Raw genomic sequence first — 26,105 nt, forward strand, 5'->3', positions numbered from 1 at the left:
GAGAGAAAATTCCACATTATAACTTCAGGATATGCAGGCTCATCTAGACTGATGAGTTCATAAACTCCATCAACTGTATATTGAAGAGTATCCAAGGAGTCGAGCATAAACAAAACTTCCTCTGGGTGAGTTTTCGCAATGTCTATTGCTTGACCTCTTTCTTCTTTTGTGAGATTGCTGAAAATTAGTTCTTCTGCTGTTACTTTACTGTCGTTCATAAATTGTTTACATTCTACATATGGAACCATCTTGATATTCCCCTGAAAATATTTTCCCTGTATGACATTCCTTGAGGTTGCTTTCATGAGTGTGGTCTTTCCTGAACCAGGGGGCCCTACGAAACAAACATGACCATGTTTAAAGTTGTTAAACAATTCATCAAGTTGTGTCTCTTTTCTGATCCCTATTTCTCTTTCTCGTTGTAAATACTTTTGTTGATTAGGTGACTCTGGTACATAATCGTGTTCAGGAATTCTTCCACCTCTATAAAAATCAATTTCTTCCAATTGAGGAGTTACGTCCACATTTAGTTTTCTCTTGAAAACTCCATGAGGTTCAGCAAAGTCATAGAAGTCAGTGCACTTTTCAGTGTTATCATTGACTCTTGCTATTACTTTTTGATAAGACATCATATTTGCTTTACAATGTCATACACTTTAAACATCCAGCGTATTGACCATCTGGTAAAGCTTCATAAAAAAAGATCCATCCGATGTAATATTCAATAATACTTTTCGACAATAACTTCAAAGTTCTAGGATATAAACTTTAACTAAAGCTGCTACAAATCTAACAAGAAAACATTTGTCATCCAGGTGCGATGAAGCCTAACATAGATGTCATTAAATCTGCTATATAATGTACACTTTTGTAAACAAATTTGGATTATCCTAAAGAAGAATTGTGAAATGCCAAACTACTCAGATATGAGCAATAATACATTTGTGATATAGCAGTCAATTTAACTGTTATTTCATGTTGCATTAAATTCACTTTCTTTGAACTAGATTGACCAAACATGGGCTGCTGAAGGATTGCACAATTATGGTATGATTAACCTATTGACCATCATCGGCCAAAGAAGATTTCAATTATTATATACCCACCCTCTTAGCTTAGGGCTTTATAGGACAAGCGAATATATTGGTATTTCAAGAAATACAGCATAATAATCACCTGTCTGTCGTCATCTGTTTACTTAGCACTTCAATATCTGGTACTAACTGGCATCTTATCAGAAAAACTAATTAATCATTGACTAAGAGCAAACAAAGGGCGCAGTAAGGAATTTCGCAACAATTCAGAAGCGCAATAAACTGAACAAAATATCCAGCCAATACAAGAGAAACTTGTTTTAACATTTCTACTACAAAACTACGAATCAGACAGACCAGCAGGAATGAAAACATCAAAAAAGTGGCAGAACTTGAGTTTGATAATTATGTTTACATATTGCATAAGAAATACATTCACAGAAAAGATCGAACACACATACAGATTTTCATTTACAACATAAGAAAGCTTTCAATAGTAAAGTTTAAATAAAATTAATATCATCCGCAAGGGGTCCAATTATTATCTGCGGTGGGGTACATGAGAATTCAATATATTTGGTCACATGTTGTGCCAGACCAATTAACTGCAATTCATTCTGACACAAAAATCTTTTGTATGTATGTGTGATAAAGGATCATGCATGACTGGGGAGGTTGAAAAATCTAATCATTGTATAATTCATCTACCGGTAATTCATTTACCATCATTGCCTGCATCGAGATTGATTGGGATTTGATTGGGAAAACGTCCAATTCTTTCAGCATTGATAACACAGATTAGATAATTGACATATTGGCTACATTTGATTGTAGATAATGCATTATTGTCGGATATATCAAAAACAAACGCAAACAGTTTCATTAGAACTAATTTTCATTCAATCGTTTATTTAGGCTCTGCAACCTCGTCACATTAGTGACGAGTGCTTTACTGTCTAGTGAATGGTTAAGCGTCAGTTATAACCCATACTGTTTTCTTGTGTTATTTTCTTACAAAACAATAGTACAATCATTATGATAGATAGTTACTGAGAATTTCACATTGTATTTCCGGAATTTGCAAATTCAATGCAAAATACAATGAATGGGTTGGTTTGCACAACTTAATTCACCTAGGATTCACTTATCCACGTGACTGGAAACTGATGACATCAGTAGGTTCTCTCAGACCTTCAATCAAATGAAAAAAAAATTATGAGAGAAAATAGATAGGACAAAAAGCTCTCTTGTTTTACTGTGGCACTCAATGAACAAAATTCAAAAAGTGACGTAGCATTGTTTCACCCCCTTTACATACAGCTTGAATAGGACTATCAAATATACATTTATAATCACCTGTCTGTCATCAATTGTTTACATAGTACTTCAATTTCTGATAGTAACTGGCATCTCATCAGAAAAACTAAATATTTATAGGCTAAAGGTAAAGATAGGACACAGAAATATTAGATACATTTTGTAATTATCTGGAATATCGATAAACTAAACACAAAAACATTGGGAAAATGGACAAAACTTTGGAATAAAGTTTAAGAAACATACAGACATTTTTCACAAAAAAATTGAAGCTACAAATAGTTTATTAATTGGAAAGTATTCTACCACAAGAGATCCAAGGCCAGCATTAACCTTTGGAATGTGCATAACAATACAACCGATTATGTCTCATGACTAATTAGTCACAAATTATTGTGCCTGGAAAGTCCTGTCAAGTATGTGATATTTGGTCATGTGTGACTGGGAGAGTTAAAAAACTTGAACTCATTGAAGAAAATATCCAATGGTACAATAGTGCCCATGAATTTTCGGAAATCCATTTTGAATCCTTCAATCAAAAAATATCAATGAACCGTGACTATGAAAATGAAAGTTCCCACAGATTATTTACTAGAAATTGAACACAAGCTACCCTTATACTGACTTACTTTATGCTTCATTCATAAAAACCTTTAATCTTGTGGCTAAAATCTTTGAGGAGTAAAACCCCACCCACACTTCAATTTCTGATAGTAACTGGCATCTCATCAGAAAAACTAATTAATCATTGGCTAAAGGTAAAAATAGGACACAGAAATTTTACAGATACATTTTGTAATTATCTGGAATATCAATAAACTAAATACAAAAACATTGGGAAAATGAACAAAACTTTGGAATAAAGTTTAAGAAGCACAAAAAATTAAAGCTACAAATAGTTAATTAAATGAATAGTATTTTGCCATAAGAGATCCAGGGCCAGCATTACCCTTTGGAATGTGCATAACAATACAACCGATTATGTCTCATGACTAATTAGTCGCAAATTATTGTGCCTGAAAGTCCTTTCAAGTATGTGATATTTGGTCATGTGTGACTGGGAGCGTGAAAAAAATGAATTTATTGAAGAAAATATCAGAAGGTACAGCAGTGCCTTCAAATTTGTAGGAACCCATTCTAAATCCTTCAATCAGAAAATATCAATGATCCGTGACTATAAAAATAAACTTTCCTACAGAATATTTACTAGAAATTGAACACAAGCTACCCTTATACTGACTTACTTTATGCTTCATTCATAAAAACCTTTTATCCTGTAGCTAAAATCTTCGATGGGTAAAATTCTACCTACACTAAAAATTCTAAACAAAATTACATGCTTTTCATGTGGGCCTTCAATGTGTATGTCACTGAACCCTGACTCCAGAAAAATTCTTTCCTTTTGGTCACCATATTAAATTTTGAAAGCTAATATTTTGAGATTAATTACAAGAGTTGGCAAACCGTTCAAAACCATCATCTGGATCAAAATGCCATTCAAAAGTATTGATAGTTTAACCTAGTCTCTACCATAACTGATATTTTATTAAATATTTTACATATTGTATTTATCATAAATGTTTTATTTTATTTCGAATTCTGTGTTTATGAATCAATAAATTCACTTTATCTTTCTATGTCCACTACTTTTGTTGGCTTTATTGTTATGCAACAATAGAGGAAGACACTTCTTGCTACAACTGAATTTGAAGTGCGTAGTGATTTTTTTTCTTGATAATTTAGCGTCGCACAAAGAACAAAGTTTGAGAACGGCTGGTCTAGTCAATTGTCGCTTTTACCAAACTACATTTGGATTACTGCAACTAAGCTTGGATAAAATGATAGATAGATGACCATTGGGTTATTTGATTTATACCTGGATTTTTGAACCACTGAAACTGGCAAATATCTTATAAAACCAATAAAACATGACAACATGTACAACCATGTACAAGCAAGCCACTTATATCTTTAAAAAGCTCCTAACAAACTCACTTTACCTTTCAAAGTTATTTAAGAAATAAAGCGCGGAATTTCATATATCTCGGTCGTTACGTTTGGAGTATGGACTGTTAGTAAGCTAAAACATGAGTTATCAGTTATTCACATACAACAAGGGTTCACAATCAGCGGCCGTCAAAGATGAAATGTGTAACTGTGCTGGTGTGTATGTTTTACTCCAAAATACCATATGTTGGTGTTTTATTAACGGAAAATATACTAGACTCGGAGATTATAAAAAGAAGCAGTTGTAAACATTTCTCCATATCACTAAGGAGGAAAAAGATCTGTTACATTTCATACATTTTCATATTATTACAAATGCCAGAAGCGCAGCCAGCCAGAATCGTGGGCATAAATATTTGATTCAACTTCGGTAATTATGATATAGATATCAATCTAGCATTATGGCCCAATTTTAGGGATTTGCAATGTCTAAAATAGCACTTTTTCATATGGCGCGGAATCTTAAAGCAAAAGTTATGGTGTATTTCGTTCATGTTGTTAATATATTATGAAACGATTTTACAGCCTTAAAATTCACTCCTTCATTTTCAGTTGGAACTTTTTTAGAAGCAGACTTACCCTTTCATTTATACTTAACGTCTCTATGCCGATGCTCGCAAAATAACAAGTTTTTTTGAGATGGGAAGATTTCCAAAAATATAGTTTACCGACATAATATCGATGACGGCCTAAATAACCGCATTGAGCTGACCAAAACAATCGGCAACTCAAATAACATTTGCTCTGCGAAAATACTACACGCTAGTAGGGACTTCTTAGGTCTCCCGGAAATATTAAAAAAAGCAGGATTTTAGGGATGGCCCTCTCGATGTGCCAATACCAACAGTAAGTGTCGACCAGTGCTCTGGCTTCTCTTTGGATTGTAGATGAAATTATCCGAATATCTCATATTTATTGGAATTTTCCGATTTGATAAAATTATGTGGTCACCCTTAGACACTTTTGTTCAGTATACTTTTTATTCACCACTCACAAAACGTTTTAGATGCACGCCAATGAGATATATCAATAAACACCAATTTCCTTAATTAGGTATGATTTATGAAAAATGTCAATTCCACTTCCAGTCATAGACCACTTATGAAAACGTAATCCGGCCGTCTATAGAAAAATGGTTGTGCACCCCTGACTTACAAGTTGAGCAAAATGGTGTTGACAAAGACACATGGGTTTATGTCTAACAGCAAATGCTGCAAAATCGCTTTTCAAAAAACATTTGGGACAGGACCTAGGCTACGTATATAACACTGCGTATACCTTATATAGGTAATTATACAATTAATCTTTGTTTTCAATGCAATATATGAAAAATTATCAAACAATATAGCCCAAGTTTTTCATATCAATTTTTGGAAAGTTAAATTGGGTATCAGCTATACTAATGCAGCAAAGTAATTTTACCTGAATGATTGAAAGTTTTGATTATTAAAATAAAGAATTGTGAAATGCCAAACTATTAAGATATGAGCAATAATACATTTGAGATAAAGCAGTTAATTTCACTGTTATTTCATGTTGCATTAAATTAACTTTCCTTGAACTAGATTGACCAAACTTGGGCTGTTGATGGATTGCACAATTAAAGTATGATTAACTTATTGACCAGAATCGGCCAAAGAAGATTTCAATTATTATACACCCAACCTCTTCGCATACGGCTTTATAGGACGGGCAAATATATCGGTATTTCAAGAAATACAGCATATTAATCACCCGTCTGTCGTCATCTGTTTACTTAACACTTGAATATCTGGTACTAACTGGCATCTTATCAAAAAAACTAGTAAATCATTGACTAAGAGTAAACAAAGGGCGCAGTAATATTACAAAGGAATTTTGCAACAATTCAGAAGCGCAATAAACTGAACAAAATATCCAGCCAATACAAGGGAAACTTGCTTTAACATTTCTACTACAAAACTACAAATCAGACAGACCAACAGGAATGAAAACATCAAAAAAGTGGCAGAACTTCAGTTTGATAAATATTTTTACATATTGCATAAGGAATACATTCACAAAAAAGATCGAACACTCATACAGATTTTCTCTTAACACATTAGAAAGCTTCCAATAGTGAAGCTTAAATAAAATTAATATCATCCCGCAAGGGGTCCAATTATTATCTTTGGAAGGGTACATGACAATCCGATATATATTCTGTCACATGTTGTGCCAGCCCAGACCAATTAACTGCAATTCATTCTGGCAGGTAAATCCTTTGCATGTATGTGTGATAATTTATCATGCATGACTGGGGAGGTTGAAAAATCTAATTCATCTAATTCATTTACCATCTTTGCCTGCTTCGAGATTGATTGGGCATACAATTTGATCAATCTCTATTACACTTCAACTAATATCGTGAGCATTTTAAAAAATGCAATGCAATATCGTTCTCTTGGAATAGGAGTAAGAGTTAGGTTTTTTAATATAGGCTAGTTCATCACTCGGATATGCATATTAATAGCAATTATCAATGTAGTTTACACTGCATCAAGCCTAATTGGACATCAAAGTTTGGTGATTAGGCACATTCAACAATTAAACTATGGATATTTGCCTAAAAATTACCGTAAATTTTAATATATTATTCACATCATTTACAGTAAGTTTTAGAATAAATTTTATGACATCAATATACGGTGTAACCTATCGACATATGCTCAACAGTATTTAAATAGAATATATTTATATGAAATGAAGTAAATCAAATCGAATTGGTTTCCAGAATTCCGATTCCAAGTGAGAGATAAGAACCTTTTCATTCATTTATTAGAGTGAAAATGATCAATTAACCGATAGAATTCTGATTCTAAATACATTGAGGAAACCTCTAAAATCTTTGCTTTGAATAATGCTCCTGACAAGCAGACACTTGAAAGTATTGAGATATTTACAGTTTGCTCAATAGTTTACAAACCTCTAGGTCAGGGTGGTCCAAAGTGGTCTGCCTCGCGAGCCACACTATAATTTTTGTATTGTTTGCGAGCCACAATAGTGCTAAGAAAAGGTAAACAGTGCCATACAAAACAAACACTTTTATTGTCCAAACACATTGGTCATTATTTGTCATTTATCAAGCTAAACATGCAAAAAAGGCCAAAAAACTCATTTAAACGTTCAAAAGTTTTACTATATCTACATTCGGCGTAAGACTTCAAAACCTTCACAACGGAGGAAGTGCCATACGAAGAAAATGTCGTTTTTGTTATTATATTAAGCAAGCATTGTGATATTTTCCCTCCCGTATCTAGTCAAAAACATGTTTGAATTGGTCAGCTTTTATTTCAAACTCATGTTTGCAAAATAACTTACAAATAACTGCAGGCAGATTGATTACCGATTTTTACCAAATTTGAGATACATGAGGGTAATTACTATATTTTCTGACATATAGGCAGCATTTTTTGTATTACGGTTCAGGCTGGTTGCAAAAAAACAGTCGGCAGGAATTATATTGGTGGACCATTACATTAATATTTAGTTATCAGGCATAGTCAACCTAGGCTAATAGATTCCGAATTAGATTTTTAGATTTTGTTAGCATATATTCCCGACCAAAAATATAGAAACCAGGTAACAATTTAGACTAGCCAACCACTTTATTCAATTTCGCTAGTTGCCTCAGCTAGCCATAACGCCAGTCAATTCGATGACATAAGTAATGTAACAATAAGTCAGAAGATTTTTCTGGTTATTTTTATGACGAAACAACACCAAATTCATTTTTTTGTTTACCCTTGCGCGAATGCGACGCGGGCCACAAAAAAAGGAAGCGGCAGGCCACATATGGCTCGCGGGCCTGGGTTTGGACCACCCTGCTCTAGGTTCACAAAATTTTTGTACATTTAGGAGACAAAGATGGTTTGAGTTACACATTTAATTTTCAGTCATCGTTGCGAGTTGTTTAAAATATTACAAATACATGTGGATGTATAAGAAAGTTGGTCATTTTTATCACAATTGCAACATCTACTGGTGGCCTGATGCACTGGTACAACTCTAACTGCCTAAATGTTCTATAAATTCACATGTAATTGTATGAAATTATTTTTATATAACTTCCAAAAATTGTATAAAATCTCCGGCCAATACTGTAGCGTCTAATATACATATTGGCCATACATAATATTAAATTAAATAACAAATTGTGTTAAGTCTGATTGACAACGACACACCCGGTTTCAACTTCTTTCTGTATAATGACTAATGGATGTGAAAATCAACTCATCAAACATGCCAATTTGTTAAAGCACCGTAAACCATAAGTAATTTGTACCTAGTGAACAGACGAAAGTGACCCACATGCTGGGTCATACCTGGTTTCAATGTAGGTATTCCAATTCTCTTAGCATTGATAAAACAGACTAGATAAATGACATATTGGCGACATACTACGTTTGATTGAAGATAATGCATTATTGTCGAATATATCAAAAACAAATGCGAACCGTTTCATTAGAACTAATTTTCATTCAATCGTTTATTTAGGCTCTGCAACCTCGTCACATTAGTGAAAAGTGATTTACTGTCTAGTGAATGGTTAAGCGTCAGTTATAACCCATAACATTTTCTTGTGTTATTTTCTTACAGAACAATAGTATAATCATTATGATAGTTGAATAATAATAATTACGGAGAATTTCACATTGTATTTTCGGAATTTGTAAATTCAATGCAAAATACAATGAATGGGTTGGTTTGCATAAGTTAATACACCTAGGATTGACTTATCCATGTGACTGAAAACTGATGACATCAGTAGGTTCTCTCCAACTTTCAACCAAAATGAAAAAATAATTATGAGAGAGAAATGGAAAAAAGCTCTCTCGTTTCACAGTGCTACTCAATAGCCACAATTCGGCGTGGCATGGACACACCCCGTTTACATACAGCTTTTATAGGACTATCGAATATACATTAATATCACCTGTCTGTCATCAACTGTTTACATAGCACTCCAATTTCCGGTAGTAACTGTCATCTCAGCAGAAAACTATTTAATCATTGACTAAGGTTAAAGATAGGACACAGAAATATTACAGAGAAATTTCGCAATATTCTGGAAGACAAAAACACTGGAAAAATGGACAAAACTTTGGATTTAGGTTTAGGAAACATACAGACATTATTCACAAAAAAATTAAAGCTACAAATAGTTAATTAAATGAATAGTATTCTACCACAAGAGATCCAGGGCCAGCATTACCCTTTGGAATGTGCATAACAATACAATCGATTATGTCTCATGACTAACTAGTCGCAAATATAGTGCCTGGAAAGTCCTTTCAAGTATGTGATATTTGGTCATGTGTGACTGGGAGAGTTAAAAAAATTGAACTCATTGAAGAAAATATCAAATGGTACAATAGTGCCTTCGAATTTTCAGGAACCTATTCCAGATCCTTCAATCAAAAAATATCAATGAACTGTGACTATGAAAATGAACTTTACTACAGAATATTTACTAGAAATTGAACACAAGCTACCCTTATACTGACTTACTTTATGCTTCATTCATAAACACCTTTAATCTTGTGGCTAAAATCTTCGAGGGGTAGAACTCTACCCACACTAAAAATTCTAAACAAAATTACATGCTTTTTATGTGGGCCTTCAATATGTATATCACTCAACCCTGACTCCAGAAAAATTCCTTTCTATTGGTCACCATATAATTAAAATTGGTCACCATATTAAATTTTAAAAGCTTATATTTTGAGAATAATTACGAAGGTTGACAAATCGTTCAAAACCATCATCTGGTTCAAAATATTTGAAAACCTGCCATTCAAAAGTATTGATAGTTTACCCTAGTCCCTACGATAACTGATATTTTATTAAATATTTTACATATTGTATTTATTGTAAATGTTTTATTTCATTTTGAATTCTGAGTCAATTTGGTCACCCTTAAGACACTTTTGTTCAGTATACTTTTTATTTACCATCTCACAAAAGTTTTAGATGCACGCCAATGAGATATATCAATAAACACCAATTTCCTTAATTAAGTATGTTTTATGAAAAACGTCAATTCCACTTGCAGCCGTAGACCATTTATAAAAACGTAATACGGCCGTCTATAGAAAAAAGGTTGTGCCACCCTGACTTACCAAGTAGAGCAAAATGGTGTTGACAAAGACACATGAGTTTATGTCTCACAGCAAATACTGCAAAATATCTTTTCAAAAAACATTTGGGACAGGACCCAGGCTACGTATATAACACTGCGTATACCTTATATAGGTAATTATACAATTAATCTTTGTTTTCAATTCAGTATATGAAAAATGATCAAACAATATAGCCCAAGTTTTTCATATCAAATTTTGGAAAGTTAAATTGGGTATCAGCTATAATAATACAGCAAAGTAATTTTACCTGAATGATTGAAAGTTTTGATTATTAAAATTAAGAATTGTGAAATGCCAAACTATTAAGATATGAGCAATAATACATTTAAGATAGAGCAGTTAATTTCACTGTTATTTCATGTTGCATTAAATTCACTTTCCCTGAACTAGATTGACCAAACATGGGCTGCTGATGGATTGCACAAGGTATGATTAACCTATTGACCAGAATCGGCCAAAGAAGATTTCAATTATTATATACCCACCCTTTTGTTTACGGCTTTATAAGACGGGCAAATATATTGCTATTTCAAGAAATACAGCATGTTAATCACCTGTCTGTCGTCATCTGTTTACTTATCACTTCAATCACTGGTACAAACTGGCATTTATCAGAAAAACTAATAAATCATTGACTGAGAGTAAACAAAGGGCGCAGTAATATTACAGAGGAATTTCGCAACAACTCAGAAGCGCAATAAACTGAACACATTATCCAGCCAATACAAGGGAAACTTGCTTTAACATCTCTACTACAAAACTACGAATCAGACAGACTAGCAGGAATGAAAACATCAAAAAAGTGGCAAAAACTTAAGTTCGATAATCTCGCTTTAGTATTGCATTTGAAATACATTCACAGAAAAGATCAAGCACACATACAGATTTTCATTTACCATATGAAAAAGCTTTCAATAGTAAAGTTTGAAAAAAATTAATTTAGCCGCAAGGGGTCCAATTATTATCTGTGGTAGGGTACATGAGAATTCAATATATTCGGTCACATGTTGTGCCAGACCAATTAACTGCAATTCATTCTGGCATGAAAATCCTTTGTATGTATGTGTGATAAATGATCATGCATGACTGGGGAGGTTGAAAAATCTAGTCATTGAATATTTCGTCTATCTGTAATTCATTTACCATCATTGCCTGCATCGAGATTGATTGGGATTTGATTGGGACAACATCCAATTCTTTTAGCATTGATAACACAGATTAGATAATTGACATATTTGCTACATTTGATTGTAGACAATGCATTATCGTCGAATATATCAAAAATAAATGCGGACCGTTTCATTAGAACTAATTTTCATTCAGTCGTTTATTTAAGCTCTGCAACCTCGTCACATTAGTGACGAGTGCTTTACTGTCTAGTGAAAGGTTAAGCGTGAGTAATAGCCCATATCATTTTCTTGTGTTATTTTCCCGCAAAACAATAGTACAATCATTATGATAGATAGTTACTGAGAATTTCAAATTGTATTTTCGGAATTTGCAAATTCAATGCAAAATACAATGAATGGGTTGGATTGCATAAGTTAATTCACCTAGGATTGACTTATCCACGTGACTGAAAAATGATGACATCATTCGGTTCTCTCCAACTTTCAATCAAATGAAAAAATAATAATGAGAGAGAAATGGAAAAAAGCTCTCTCGTTTCACAGTGGCACTCAACAGACACAATTCAAAAACTGGCGTGGCATGGACACACCCCGTTTACATACAGCTTTTATAGGACCATCGAATATACATATATAATCAACTGTCTGTCATCAACTGTTTACATAGCACTCCAATTTCTGGTAGTAACTGTCATCTCATCAGAAAAACTATTTAATCATTGACTAAGGTTAAAGATAGGACACAGAAATATTACAGAGAAATTTCGCAATAATCTGGAAGACAAAAACATTGGAAAAATGGACAAAACTTTGGAATTAGGTTTAAGAAACATACAGACATTATTTACAAAAAAATTCAAGCTACAAATAGTTAATAAATTGAATAGTATCCTACCACAAGATATCCAGGGCCAGCATTACCCTTTGGAATGTGCAGAACAATACAACCGATTATGTCTCATGACTAACTAGTCGCAAAATATAAGGCCTGGAAAGTCCTTTCAAGTATGTGATATTTGGTCATGTGTGACTGGGAGAGTTAAAAAAATTGAACTCATTGAAGAAAATATCAAATGGTACAATAGTGCCTTCGAATTTTCAGGAACTCATTCTTAATCCTTCAATCAAAAAATATCAATGAACCGTGACTATGAAAATAAACTTTCCTACATAATATTTACTAGAAATTGAACACAAGATACCCTTATACTGACTTACTTTATGCTTCATTCATAAAAACCTTTAATCTTGTGGCTAAAATCTTTGAGGGGTAAAACTCTATCCACACTAAAAATTCCAAACAAAATTACATGCTTTTCATGTGGCGCTTCAATGTGTATGTCACTAAACCCTGACTCCAGAAAAATTCCTTCCTATTGGTCACTATCCTAAATTTTCGAAGCTTATTTTGAGAATGATTATGAGAGTTGGCAAATAGTTCAAACCCATCATCTGGATCAAAATATTTGAAAACCTGCCATTCGAAAATATTGATAGTTTAACCTAGTCCCTACAATACCTGATATCCTATTAAATATTTTACAAATTGTATTAATCATAAATGTTTTATTGTTTATCTTATTTTGAATTCTGTGTTTATGAATCAAGTATTTCATTTTATCTTTCTATGTCCACTACTTTTTGTTGGTTTTATTGTTATGCAACAATAGAGGTAGGCACTTCTTGCTAAAATTGAATTTGAAGTGTGCAGTAATTTTTTTTCTTGCTAATTTAGCCGACAAAAGTTTGGGAACCGCTGGCCTAGTCAATTGTAGCTTTTACCAAACTACATTATGATTACTGCAATTAAGTTTGAATAATATGCCAGATAGATGACCATTGAGTTATTTGATTTATGGATTTTTGAACCACTGAAACACAAATATATACACAAATATTGTCATTCTACTGATTAGTCAATGAAAAGGAAATAAATAAGTCGGTGTTTAGGAAAACATCTATAACTTCAACTGCTGTCGAACCACAAAATTCAACTTTATACAACACTAATAAGATATTTTAGAACATGTGTATTGCCTATTTATATTTTTTATTTGCAAAACAAATATAAACCAGAACTTGAAGTCTTGGGTGAAATTTGTAACGATAACGCTTTCATTTATAAGAAATTATTAAATGCCAATTAGAAGAGTTATCCTAGGCTTTCAATTTTATTTAGATTAGTGGTGGCATAACAAAATAAATATTCTCATTAAATCACTTATTGTTTATTTGATATTTTAAAATACCCCAAATAAGGGCAAGTTGAAATGCATTTAGATACTAATGAAAATATTACTATTACCAATAGTTACTACTCTATTGAAATCAAATTGTCCAATCCTCATTGTGGTGGCACAAGTGTGAAACGCCATTGAAGATTTCAAGGGCTGACCCCAAATGATAGATATTGCCAATAATGCCAAGTTTGAAATTTCATTAAGAATCTTAGAACATTCTATCTTGAAAATATGGCATGATGTGAGGGCATAATTAAAATCTGATTTCAAGCCCTGGATTCTCCCAATAAACGTTTGAGTCATACATATTGATTATACAAATTGTATGTTCATTCAAGCCTGATGCAGACTTAATCAAATTGGTTGATACTATTAATAAATTTATAGCTCAACCTTAATCTTGCCTTCATTTGTGAAATCAATTTAATTAAGGAAAATCATTTACATTTTACTCTTCCAAAATAGGACATCAATCAAAAATACATAATCAAAAATTCATCACAAGGTTACTAAAAAATTTCCTGGGATTGACAAAATTGGAATATTACTTCTAAATACCACAAACATTTACCACAAAATGCCACCACTGAGTAGTGACAGTCGGTATGGAATACAAGACTTGTTATATTTAAATAACACATATTGTTCAACACTGATAAAATGCCATTCAAACCAATTTTGCAAGTTGCTTATATAATAGTATAAAATTTTTCTAGTCTATTCAAACTGTTTCCTTTGAAGTGTGAATAGAATAGTTCACAAGCACATAATTCAACGTATGTAACAGACAAGAATGAGTACTGAAGTTTGTTGAAAAACTGAATGTTTTTTTAATTAAATACAAAGGATACGTAGTACGTAGATTCACATTCTAAACTTTACAAACTCTGGACGTAATTACTATTAAAAATACCAGTAATGATACACGGGAAACGAATTCGGTTTTATTGAAACACATAAACAAGAGTTTTATATTCCATGCACAAATAGCCGATGCTGTATGTGATATTTGTGCACATGAACGATTATATATCGCGACTGAATGTCTGATATCTGAGAATGCGTATCGTACTTCTCTTTCAACATTCAGCGTTTCATGAGGTCGCAGAAAAATTATTTATCAAATGGATTGATATTTCGCGACACGCTCCAAATTGTTTGGGAACCAGTATCATATCATTCGTTTCTTTTTCATTTCATGTTTTTTTTTGGAGAATCATCGTCGTTGTGTTTCGTGTACCTTCAGAAAAGAAAACTGTCATCGTCTCTATTAGTGTAATAGTAATATATGGAAATGTCGCAAGTGACTTTGGAATGCGAATATTACATACTAGGTATGCAGCATTACAGAGAGTGCTATCTATGAATGCTGATGGTACATGGCATTCCTGAAAATTTTGCCAATATATGATGTTTTATATCCGATTTGAACTAACTCCCACACAAACCAAGGCAAGTCCACATTTAAAACTTACTTGTCTTCGCGTAAGCTCTGAAATAGTATAATATATATGTAAATGAGAAATTAGGTCAAGCTAGCTAGGAAACTAGGAGGATTTTCAAAGTGATCTTGCATAATATTTCGTGGAAAAAAGGTTGAAAGGAAAGTAGGTCAACCTATCTCCTAAATCAGGGAAGGATCTTGTATAATATTTAGGAGGGAACATAGGTTAACCTAATTATTAAAACAGCGGGGGCAACTTTCAAATAAATTTAAAATGACAAATTAATAATTATCCGATTACGGTCAGGGATGAATTAAAAAGTTTATTTTCAGCGCAATCTCCATTCCTAACCCTAATTGGATGATTACTATTTTTATTTGGGTGGAGGCGGGAGATGGTATTTTGCAGGGGCTCTGTACAAATGATTCACTACATAACTAATATGGATTCCAGCTCTCATGTATCAATTGTTGTCTGTTAGATGGAAGGCGTAATTCAAATGTGAAAGCCTTTGCTGTTCACGCGAGATAGCAACCAACACTGGAGATTGATTGTATGAAAGTTTTGTACGCGACAGGTGTTAGCAGGTGACAATTCGTTACCGATGAATTCGTATATTTTAAACAAGGATTTAAACGACACTCCGTTATTGGAAAGGCTCCTCTTTAATTCATAACATTAACCGAAGTTGCGCTTTTTTGAGTATCTATGCTGTTTTAAATGAGTTAAAACAAAAGCTAGGGCACCTAACTTGTTAAAATCGGCAAAAGCACTTTCGCACTTTTTTTTTGGACTGCGAAGCACTTTAGCGCTCATAATGCACTTAGAGTTAACACTTCTGGGAAGGTTGAAAAATCTAATCATTGAATAATTCATCTAATTAATTTGCCATCATTGCCTACATCGGGATTGGTTGGGATTTGATTGGGACAGCGTCCAATTCTTTTAGCATTGATAACACAGATTAGATAATTGACATATTGGCGGTATACTACGATTGATTGTAGTAGATAATGCATTATTGTCGGTTATATCAAAAACAAACCGTTTCATTAGAACTAATTTTTATTCAATCGTTCATTTAGGCTCTGCAACCTCGTCACATTAGTGACGAGTGCTTTACTGTCTAGTGAATGGTTAAGCGTCAGTAATAGCCCATAACGTTTTCTTGTGTTATTTTCTTACAAAACAATAGAACAATCATTATGATAGTTAAAATAATAATTACTGAGAATTTCACATTGTATTTTCGGAATTTGTAAATTCAATGCAAAATACAATGAATGGGTTGGTTTGCATAAGTTAATTCACATAGGATTGACTTATCCATGTGACTGAAAACTGAAACTGACATCAGTAGGTTCTCTCCAACTTTCAATCAAATGAAAAAATAAATATGAGAGAGAAATGGAAAAAAGCTCTCTCGTTTTACAGTGGCACTCAACAGACACAATTCAAAAACCGGCGTGGCATGGACACACCCCATTTACATACAGCTTTTATAGGAATTATCGAATATACATTTATAATCACCTGTCTGTCATCAACTGTTTACATAGCACTCCAATTTCTGGTAGTAACTGTCATCTCATCAGAAAAACTAATTAATCATTGATTAAGGTTAAAGATAGGACACAGAAATATTACAGAGAAATTTCGCTATAATTTAGAACACAAAACCATTGGAAAAATGGACAAAACTTCGGAATTAGGTTCAAGAAATTTATTTACATTATTCACAAAAAAATTAAAGCTACAAATAGTTAATTAAATGAATAGAATTCTACCACAAGAGATCCAGGGCCAGCATTACCCTTTGGAATGTGCATAACAATACAACCGATTATGTCTCATGACTAACTAGTCGCAAATTATTGTGCCTGGAAAGTCCTTTCAAGTATGTGATATTTGGCAATGTGTGACTGGAAGAGTTAAAAAAATTGAACTCATTGAAGAAAATATCAAATGGTACAATAGTGCCTACAATATGCTTATCATGTGGGCCTTCAATGTTTATGTCACTAAAACCTGACTCCAAAAAAATTCCTTCCTTTTGGTCACCATATTAAATTGTATAAGCTTATATTTTGAGAATAATTACGAGAGTTGGCAAATCGTTCAAAACCATCATCTGGATCAAAATATTTGAAAACCTGAAAAATTTGATTTCAAGCCCTGGATTCTCCCAATAAATGTTTGAGTCATACATATTTATTATACAAATTGTATGTTCATTCAAGCCTGATGCAGACTTAATCAAATTGGTACTATTAATAAATTTATAGCTCAACCTTAATCTTGCCTTCATTTGTGAAATCAATTTAATTAGAAACAATCATTTACATTTTACTCTTCCAAAATAGGACATCAATCGAAAATACATAATCAAAAATTCATCACAAGGTTACTAAAAAATTTCCTGGGATTGACAAAATTGGAATATTACTTCTAAATACCACAAACATTTACCACAAAATGCCACCACTGAGTAGTGACAGTCAGGGGTGCGGTAGAGTGCGTATCCCTAATGCTTAGCCCGATGCGCACAATGCCAAGATTTACAGCTTCGTTCTGAAAACAGCTTTTCCCAGGCAATTACTGATAAGTGGAAATATTACCTTACGAATGGATCATACACAAGTTAAACAATTAGAATCATTTCAGCACAAAGATTTTGAGCTTTGCAGTAATCTGTTATTTCATGCCACTAAATTTTTGATCTGTTTATTGCAATTCTATTTTCCCTGGGATAAACTAGGGCTGTGCAACAGGCAGTCCGTGGGCCACAACCTGGCCAGCAAAGCCATCAAATGTGGCCTTTGTAAACACTCAGATTTTTTCCCAATCAAGCATAAAATCCTAATCCGATAGTCTATGTTTAAAAAGGCACTCACATGGATAAAAAACATAATGTTTTATGCTCTTGTCGCTTTTAAACTAACCATGGGACAACTAATGAGATAAACAGAGGATGGTGAGACACTAAACCTCACTTCCAGCAAACAAAACAACATTAATGCTGAAAACTAATGTTGGGGCAGTGGCAGAAAAATACAGATAAATAAATTTCAAATGAATGAATTTGAAAACATTAGGCCATCTGTAAAAAACCACCAATAATATTTGACTTTACATTCAAAGTAAATTACTAATGGCAGTATGCAACGTTCAAAATTTTGAACTTTAGCCTGCTCATTTCAGTCATTAGCCTACTGGGAGTTAACATTGTGCCTGGGTTAAACTTGCCACCAATTATAATCATGCAATTCTCTTAAATAAGTTGCTAAAAGAAATTCTATAACTTATGTTGCAGGGTGCCATATCCAACATGGATGCCTAGAGATCGCTTAATCAAGAATTTGATTTATATACCGGTAATATACAGTTACCGTAGATGTTTCCAACCGAAATTTTTTAATTGATGGTTATCGAGAAGCCTCACCTATGAGCGGGTTAGTCTAACAATAAACCAAATTGAAAAAGAAGTCAAACCTAAAATACTAACAGCAGCCGGACTTTGAGAAACATTTAAGCGACCCGATATCCCAGTGACTCTATAGTTTACGTAAGGAGACTACTCTAGACATGACATCCGAGGTAACCATAGCAGCCGCGGATCATTGAATAAACAACAAGGGTACCGGTAATTATTTCATGGCTGCGCTATGGACTATTGCTTTTTTTGGCGCAGTACTGAATTCCAGTAAACATCAACGGACAATTTTACTTACGGTAATTCAGAAGCTAAGTGATGTTTTAAATATACACTCATGGATCTCTACTGAGGCTGGGTGCTGGAGGTAATTATATACATGAAAAGAGGTTGTCAAACTCACAGTAATATGGATCTAGTACGACAGCACATGAGACATAAGAAGCACTAATATTATAAAAATGGGATGATGAAAACGAGTACGATACCGGTACCAGTTCCATATTATAAAAGCATAGCTAAAATATATAAACATGACTATGTTAACAAGCCAAATTCCAGATGAAAGTAACCTATTTTTAAACATGTACTTGCCCTAATGTCCATGTGACACGCACAACATGGACACTCATTTGATCCATGTGGAGTCAAGTCAAAATAGGCTGGCGAAGATGACTTGTCACATGCTAATCTGTACCAGTAGCTGGTGAGGTTTCCTACTTCCCATTGTATTTTCATTGTTTGAAAGCAAAAATTGAGACCACTACTTAAGAACTATTCAATTTGAGAAAATAAAAATCCTAAGGCTCAAAAGCCTCCATTGAATAGAAAGTAAAATAAGTGTTAATATAGCCTACTCTAATGACAGGAAGATGCAAAATGAAATATAAAATATCTTCTGAATTTAAGAATTAAAACAAAAATGTAGAGCACACACAAAAAATATTCAGTCACAATTTCCTATACCCGCATGTCCTAATCAGAAACAAATATTAAATTGGTTGATCTTTTCGACAAAAGTCTAAAAAGTAAATTTTAAATATAAGTGTATTTAGGAAAATTAGCATGGTGTTCGATACAATATTTAAAATTAAATTTTAAAGCAAAGATTTCCAAGTTAAACTGTTGAATGTTACTGTATGTTTGTACGAGTTGTATTTCCAATCAATCTTGATTCAAAATTTATTTTATTTCAATTTTCCTTATTTCAGTTTTATTACAAGTTCGTGGACCATCCAAGTGACTCCCGTACCGGAAATTATAGCCTAACCCTAACCCGGTACACATACTTCATACTGGTGTCTGACACAGTGGTTCACATTCTTTGAGAGTACTAATTTTTTTAATAAAAAAAAAACAACTGTATCCTAATCATGTTCATATTATAAATAACCGATACATACATATATATGTTCATTAACATATTATTAAAGAAAAAATATGACACACAGGGAAGATTTTTTTGTAAAATTTGATTGGAGTCAGAAAATATTGAATTCAATTTCCGTAAGACTTCGCTATATATTTTCTAAGTTTTTAGTAAAACATTAATTTCGAACAACTATGCGATAAATGTTAGCCCGACTTTTGATCCCCTGATATTTTTTCTGTATACTCTACCTGTGCAAAATTATTGGTACTTATTTCAAGAGTGGTTTTACGAGTCGGCGCCTATAAACCAGTTTCAGACTATCATTTTAAATCAAAACATTCAACAACCTTCCGATTAAATGTACCGGTAGAAAGTTAGTCTAGTCTGTCACAGCTATTTTTAGACTAATTTTTGATTACTGCAATTGAAATAAGACTCATACGAAGACAAAATGATCATTGAGTTATTTGATTTGGACTTATATTTATCAAAACACGACTAAAAACTTACAAATAGCATGCGAAAACAAGGTAATATTCACCATGAAAATCTGCCTGAGTGACACAAAAGTGTTTGAGTGTATGCTTAAACGTTTATTGTTACATCAAATTTTGCATTTATGCTGATTGGCCAATGTTACGGCAGTAAATAAAGATGTCGATGCTCAGGAAAACATCCATAATTTTAATCAGATGTTCATAAAGTTGTGATAGATAAATATGCTACACAGACACAATTCCTATATTTACGGAAAATTGCAATTGTTTTGCGACCCAGAGTGGACGGTTTTGGGTCACAACCCTGTATTTGCGGATCCCTGTATAAAAGATATCACTATAATTCAGAATATCCAAATTTGCCAAGTAGTGCTAGTCAGCTCGGTGTAGAATGCACACAATAGAATATTAAAAAATAAAACAAGAATACAACGCCGGACACCGGGGGACCCCTAAAATATTTAGGGTGACCCAACTTGGGGTCACGACCCACAATCTGGTGACCACTGTCCTATAGCTTTTCTTACCAATAACAAGAACATCTATTTGATGTTTGTTTCCTGCCTTTCACTTTGGAATAGGCTCTGTATAAGCTTCCACTGATATACAATATTTGTAGTCTGAAATCTTTCCTATTCAAAAGTGTGAATGGTTTAAACACGACATTTTAACCTGCAATGCTAACATAGGTAGAGCTTATGTAGAGCTTTATAGCCTTGCGTGGGTTGGCAGGTTTGAATCCTGTGATGGATAATTATGTACAAGATGATTGTTGGACTCCTCCCCACCGTAGGGTGATTCACGTAACCGCTGGTCAGTTGCAGCTCCCTTCACTATCAAGTACATGCATCCGAAATCAAATAACTAGCTAACTAATACAATACCCGACATTGACAGGTAACCGGTGGTTTTCTATATGACTAAGAGGTGTTATTGGCTTTCTCTTCGGCAGGATATTTAAATTCTCTTCTATCCTGTCCTAATAATAATCTTCTTTTTGAAATAAAATAGGTTGTTGTATATCAATAGCCTCAAAATAATAGTAAATTTAAGCTACATCTTCAACGTTAAGAATTCCAATGTTTTGCCTCTATTTCCAATACTTTGCCTTCATGATGTGTAAAATTATTTAGGCCGGAAGTTACAATTAAGTCACCATGGATACCGAAAAGAATATTGTTCATTGTTGCCGCATAGTGGCTGCCATTTGAGTTCCCGCAAAATATCAAATTAGATGAAAGAAAGGGTGATTACAATCGGTTTGATAATTTACAAAATCATTGCATAAAATTATTTGATGTGCAAGTTGTAGTTGAGTTGATTTTAAATGTCTTGATCTTCAGATGTCAATCATTCAAAGACCACGTTGATGAATTGAATAGTTGTTCTATACTGTCACCTACTGTGAACTTTTCTAATATTCGCAGGACAAGAGAGCAATGCTCAAATATATGGACACGTTAACCATAACTTTGACGCTACCGGTACCCTCAAAAAATTTCCGAGTTTTGCGTAGCAAGAATTTACAGAATCAAACCGGACAGCCAGTGTTCCCATGGATGAATAATACAGCGAAATTTTGGATGATATATTAGATTTCATACGAAATTTAGAAATAAATAAAAGTAATAGGTCTTAACCACTATAAATTTCAAAGCAATTGGTTTAGTATTCGAAGAGAAAAGCGATTTTTTAATGATGACGAATAACAAGAACAACAACATAATATTAAAACGATCGTTATGTCCACTGACGTGTCAAATAGGTAGCTGAGATTTCACATACAGTAAGAAACGTGTTTCATCAAATAACTCTCTTGGAAGAAAAGAGTCATATATCAGGACGGATTCGAAAGCTCTTCTGATGAACAAAAAGCTACCAATGCTATAAGAAGACATGTTAGGTCTGCATTGGTGATCAGAGACAGGAGTGTAGCCAGGAATTTTCAGAGGGGGAGGGGGATTCTGAACTTTGTAATTTTCAAGTTAGACCGTAACAGCTAGCAGAACCGGCTCAGGGTCTAAAAAGCGTTCTAAGCTATGAAAAATTTCTATGTGTGACAGAGGCGTTGCCAGCATATTTTGCGCCCGGGGCAAACTATAAAATTGGCGCCCCGACCTTCAAGTTTAATCATATTTTCTATTAAATTTAATTGTACATGTAAAAACAAATTATATATGTAAAATCAAATTTATATGTATTTATATATATTTATTCAAAATAATATGTATATATATTGAAACAAATTTGCAATTTGTCACTTTAAATCATCGAATATTACCCCAATTAATCTTAAAAACTTGACTTTCGACTTAGAACCTGTAAATTCCCATGAGCATAATAAAATTCCACAGGACAAGGAAATCATCGCTATTTTTGAACTTAAACTAGGTCATTTCATGAACTTTACAAGATATTCGACCTAAATAATAGTGCCGATGAAATAATAAATTATCGCGCACATCCAAATTCCTCCTATCAAAAACGAGACAAATTAGAATTTGATTGGTCGAGGAAAAACCTTCTTTCCGAAGAAGTAACAAATAAAGATAACAAATTATCCAATAAATTGAGAAACCCCCAATTCAATTTAAATAGACTGATCAGGACAAAGAAAATAGAGTGTTGGGACAAAGGTTAGCTGTTCTAGTTAATTCTGCTGTTATTGGACACGTAGTGGACATAACGCTCGTTTCAATATTATGTTTTTTTTGTTCTTTGACACAGAATAACACACCTAGTGGAAATATTAAAAAACCGCTTTTCTCTTCGAATACTGGACCAATTGCCTTGAAATTTTCAGTGGTTGAAGATAAAATTTTGTCCCAGAAGGCTATCATTTTTATTCATTTTAAATATTCCTGTTAGCTCTGTGAAATTTCTTTTTGTTTGCTATGACGTCATTAAACTTTCTGCGGAAATCGGACGCCATTTTGTGTCCTACTGTACTGCTTCGCTTGGTGTGAATATATTTGTAGACTGTGAGCTGACGGTATGGTAAACCGTACTGTACTGCGAACAGACGTGTACATATAGTTGGACGTAGCTCTCTTGTCCTATGGACAATGCTATTTAAGGTACCATTCATATTTTATGATTTAAGTCGTGTTTTATAATTTCTTGTTATTAACGATCGTAATTTGTTTAACCGGAGCAACAAAATTATACTAAAGGATGGATATTGAGTTTATCTGTTATATAAAATAGGAGCTCCCAATTGAGCACGTATAACTTCTGATTAATATAATTGTTTTATATCGGAGTCTAGATAGTAGGAGCACAATATATATCAAAGTAGTTAACTAGTCAACATCAACTAACGAAGAAGATAGCCAACAGCAATTTTGGTTACAATATGTGTATTCAAATTTTAATGGAACATTTTGTTTAAAGAAGACGCAAAACCATACAAATATAGCATAAGTCCATAATGTCCCACTCAGTTACTGTCTAAGATGATTTACATCGGGGGTCTTAAACTCGCGGCCCGCACGACACTTAGCTCATTTAGCACGATTAATGCTTTTAATATAACAGCGTTTCCCAAACTGTGTTCCGCGGAACACTAATGTTCCGCGAGCATCTCCCGAGTGTTACGTGGAAAAGGAATCAAAAATACATCTAAATTGGTCGCCATGGCGATCTGAGAATCACGAAGGTTTTGCCCAACTGACCGTTTAAAATTGCGTCACTGTCGGCCTAAATTGGACTAACTAAGTTAGGGTAGTGGCATTTGAAACATCAGCGCAACAGTTATTACAAGATGGAATTTTATAATTTCGCACATCGCTAAGTGTGTCGTTGGAAGTGAAGTTTCAGTAAACATAAAGGTTTGTGATGAGCACAGACAATTTCAAAAAACTGGTTAATGCAATATTTCTTTGTTGAGCATAGGAGCATCCCGACGTGTTTTATCTGCACAGTTAAAGTTGCAGTACACAAGGAATACAATTTAAACGAGTTGCTAAGCTTTTATTATGAAAAACCTGATGCGGCCCGGACTCATCCAGACTCTGCCCCAGCGGCCCCCAAGTAAATTGAGTTTGAGACCTGTTTACATAGTCTACAATAATTTTTTTTATTTTATTTCACTGTCGCAAACTGGTTAACACGTCATCAAAATCTGTTTTTTTTCTAATGTTTCTCTTTCAACACTTAGAAGTGCAAGATCATTGAGACGATCTTGTCCCATTGATGCACGCGAATACGACAAAATAAGTTTCAATTTGCTGAAAGACCGTTCACAGCTTGCAATTGAAACTGACATTGTTGACAAAATTTGTAGAGAAATTCGCAGATTAGGTAAAACGTCGTCTCCAAAAGACACAATAAAACCAAGAAGAGCCAAAGAGTTTCTGGTTGACTTTCAGTTCTGTTACTGAGCAACATTCTGCAAACTTCAATTTCGGTGAAAAGTTCGTGGCCATTGATGTCCGTGTCGTAGAAATTTGCAAAATATGTGCAATCTCGTCGAATTGTCGAAAATGGCATTGGGGTCTTTTAGCACAGTATAATAAATTTTATGTAACTCTGCCGCAAAGTACGGTACTCTGACAACCACGTATTACTCAAAACATGTATTAACATCATTCAACCAAATTCCGTTGCAATTTGTTTTCAGCACAGAACTAATATCAACTTACATCAGAGTGCGCAGGCAAGAACTTAACGATACAGAACCACGTAATTAACCCCGTGTATTTTGTTCCCTAACGTTACCAAATCAATTTTCGCTTTGTTTCCCGGCCAGATTTCTTGGCCATGTAATTACGATGGAAATCTGACCGTGCGCGAGCTATGTGCCTGATGACGTCGGCAGTCGACGTAAGTGGTCTGACCAAGTGTACAGTTTGTCATGTACTAAGGCTAGATGTCTTCCGCCAGTGCGATCTTGCTTGTGACTGTTTTTTCACCCTTGTTGTGAAATTTTTGCTAGCCCCATTTTGGCGCCCCTGTACCTTGGTGCCCGGGGACATATAAACCCCATTGCTCAAGAAGAGGGGTCTGACCCTGATCTGAAATTCAAACTCAATATTTCAAACTTGCAATGTCAACATTGTCAAGCCCAACACTCCGAGTACCAGGGCTTTACAATTTTTTTTTATCATTCTTTATTGTTAAAAATGTCTTCACCCCTCCCATTTCAAAGAAAAAACACAGTCCTGCAAAATATTATTTATATTTGTCCAATTTACTTTCAAAACACACAAAAACAGCTAAAAGTTTAAGTATAGAGAGAGAACGGCGGGTCTGAATTCAGCAGTATAAAAGTTTAGATCTAAATGCTTTCAAATTACAGAATTCTACCCTGCTTGTCAGGATGTGATTATTCTGCCCAGTCATGCTTCAGTGATTATGAGCGGGAGAGCTTTTTGATATTGAATAGTTTAATCCAGGGGTGGGCAACCTTTTATACAGGAGGGCCAGATACAAATAACTTGGTGAAACCGCGGGACGCACCTTTTTTAC

General features: G+C 33.8%; 1 long non-coding RNA gene across 1 annotated transcript in view; it reads right to left on the reverse strand.

Annotated features, from left to right (window-relative positions):
- Positions 1–26,105, reverse strand: part of LOC144431830 (uncharacterized) — a 278,870-nt gene that overhangs the window by 151,855 nt on the left and 100,910 nt on the right. The window lies entirely within an intron of this gene.

This window comes from Styela clava, chromosome 2 (assembly GCF_964204865.1).
Source record: "Styela clava chromosome 2, kaStyClav1.hap1.2, whole genome shotgun sequence".
NCBI lineage: Eukaryota > Metazoa > Chordata > Ascidiacea > Stolidobranchia > Styelidae > Styela > Styela clava.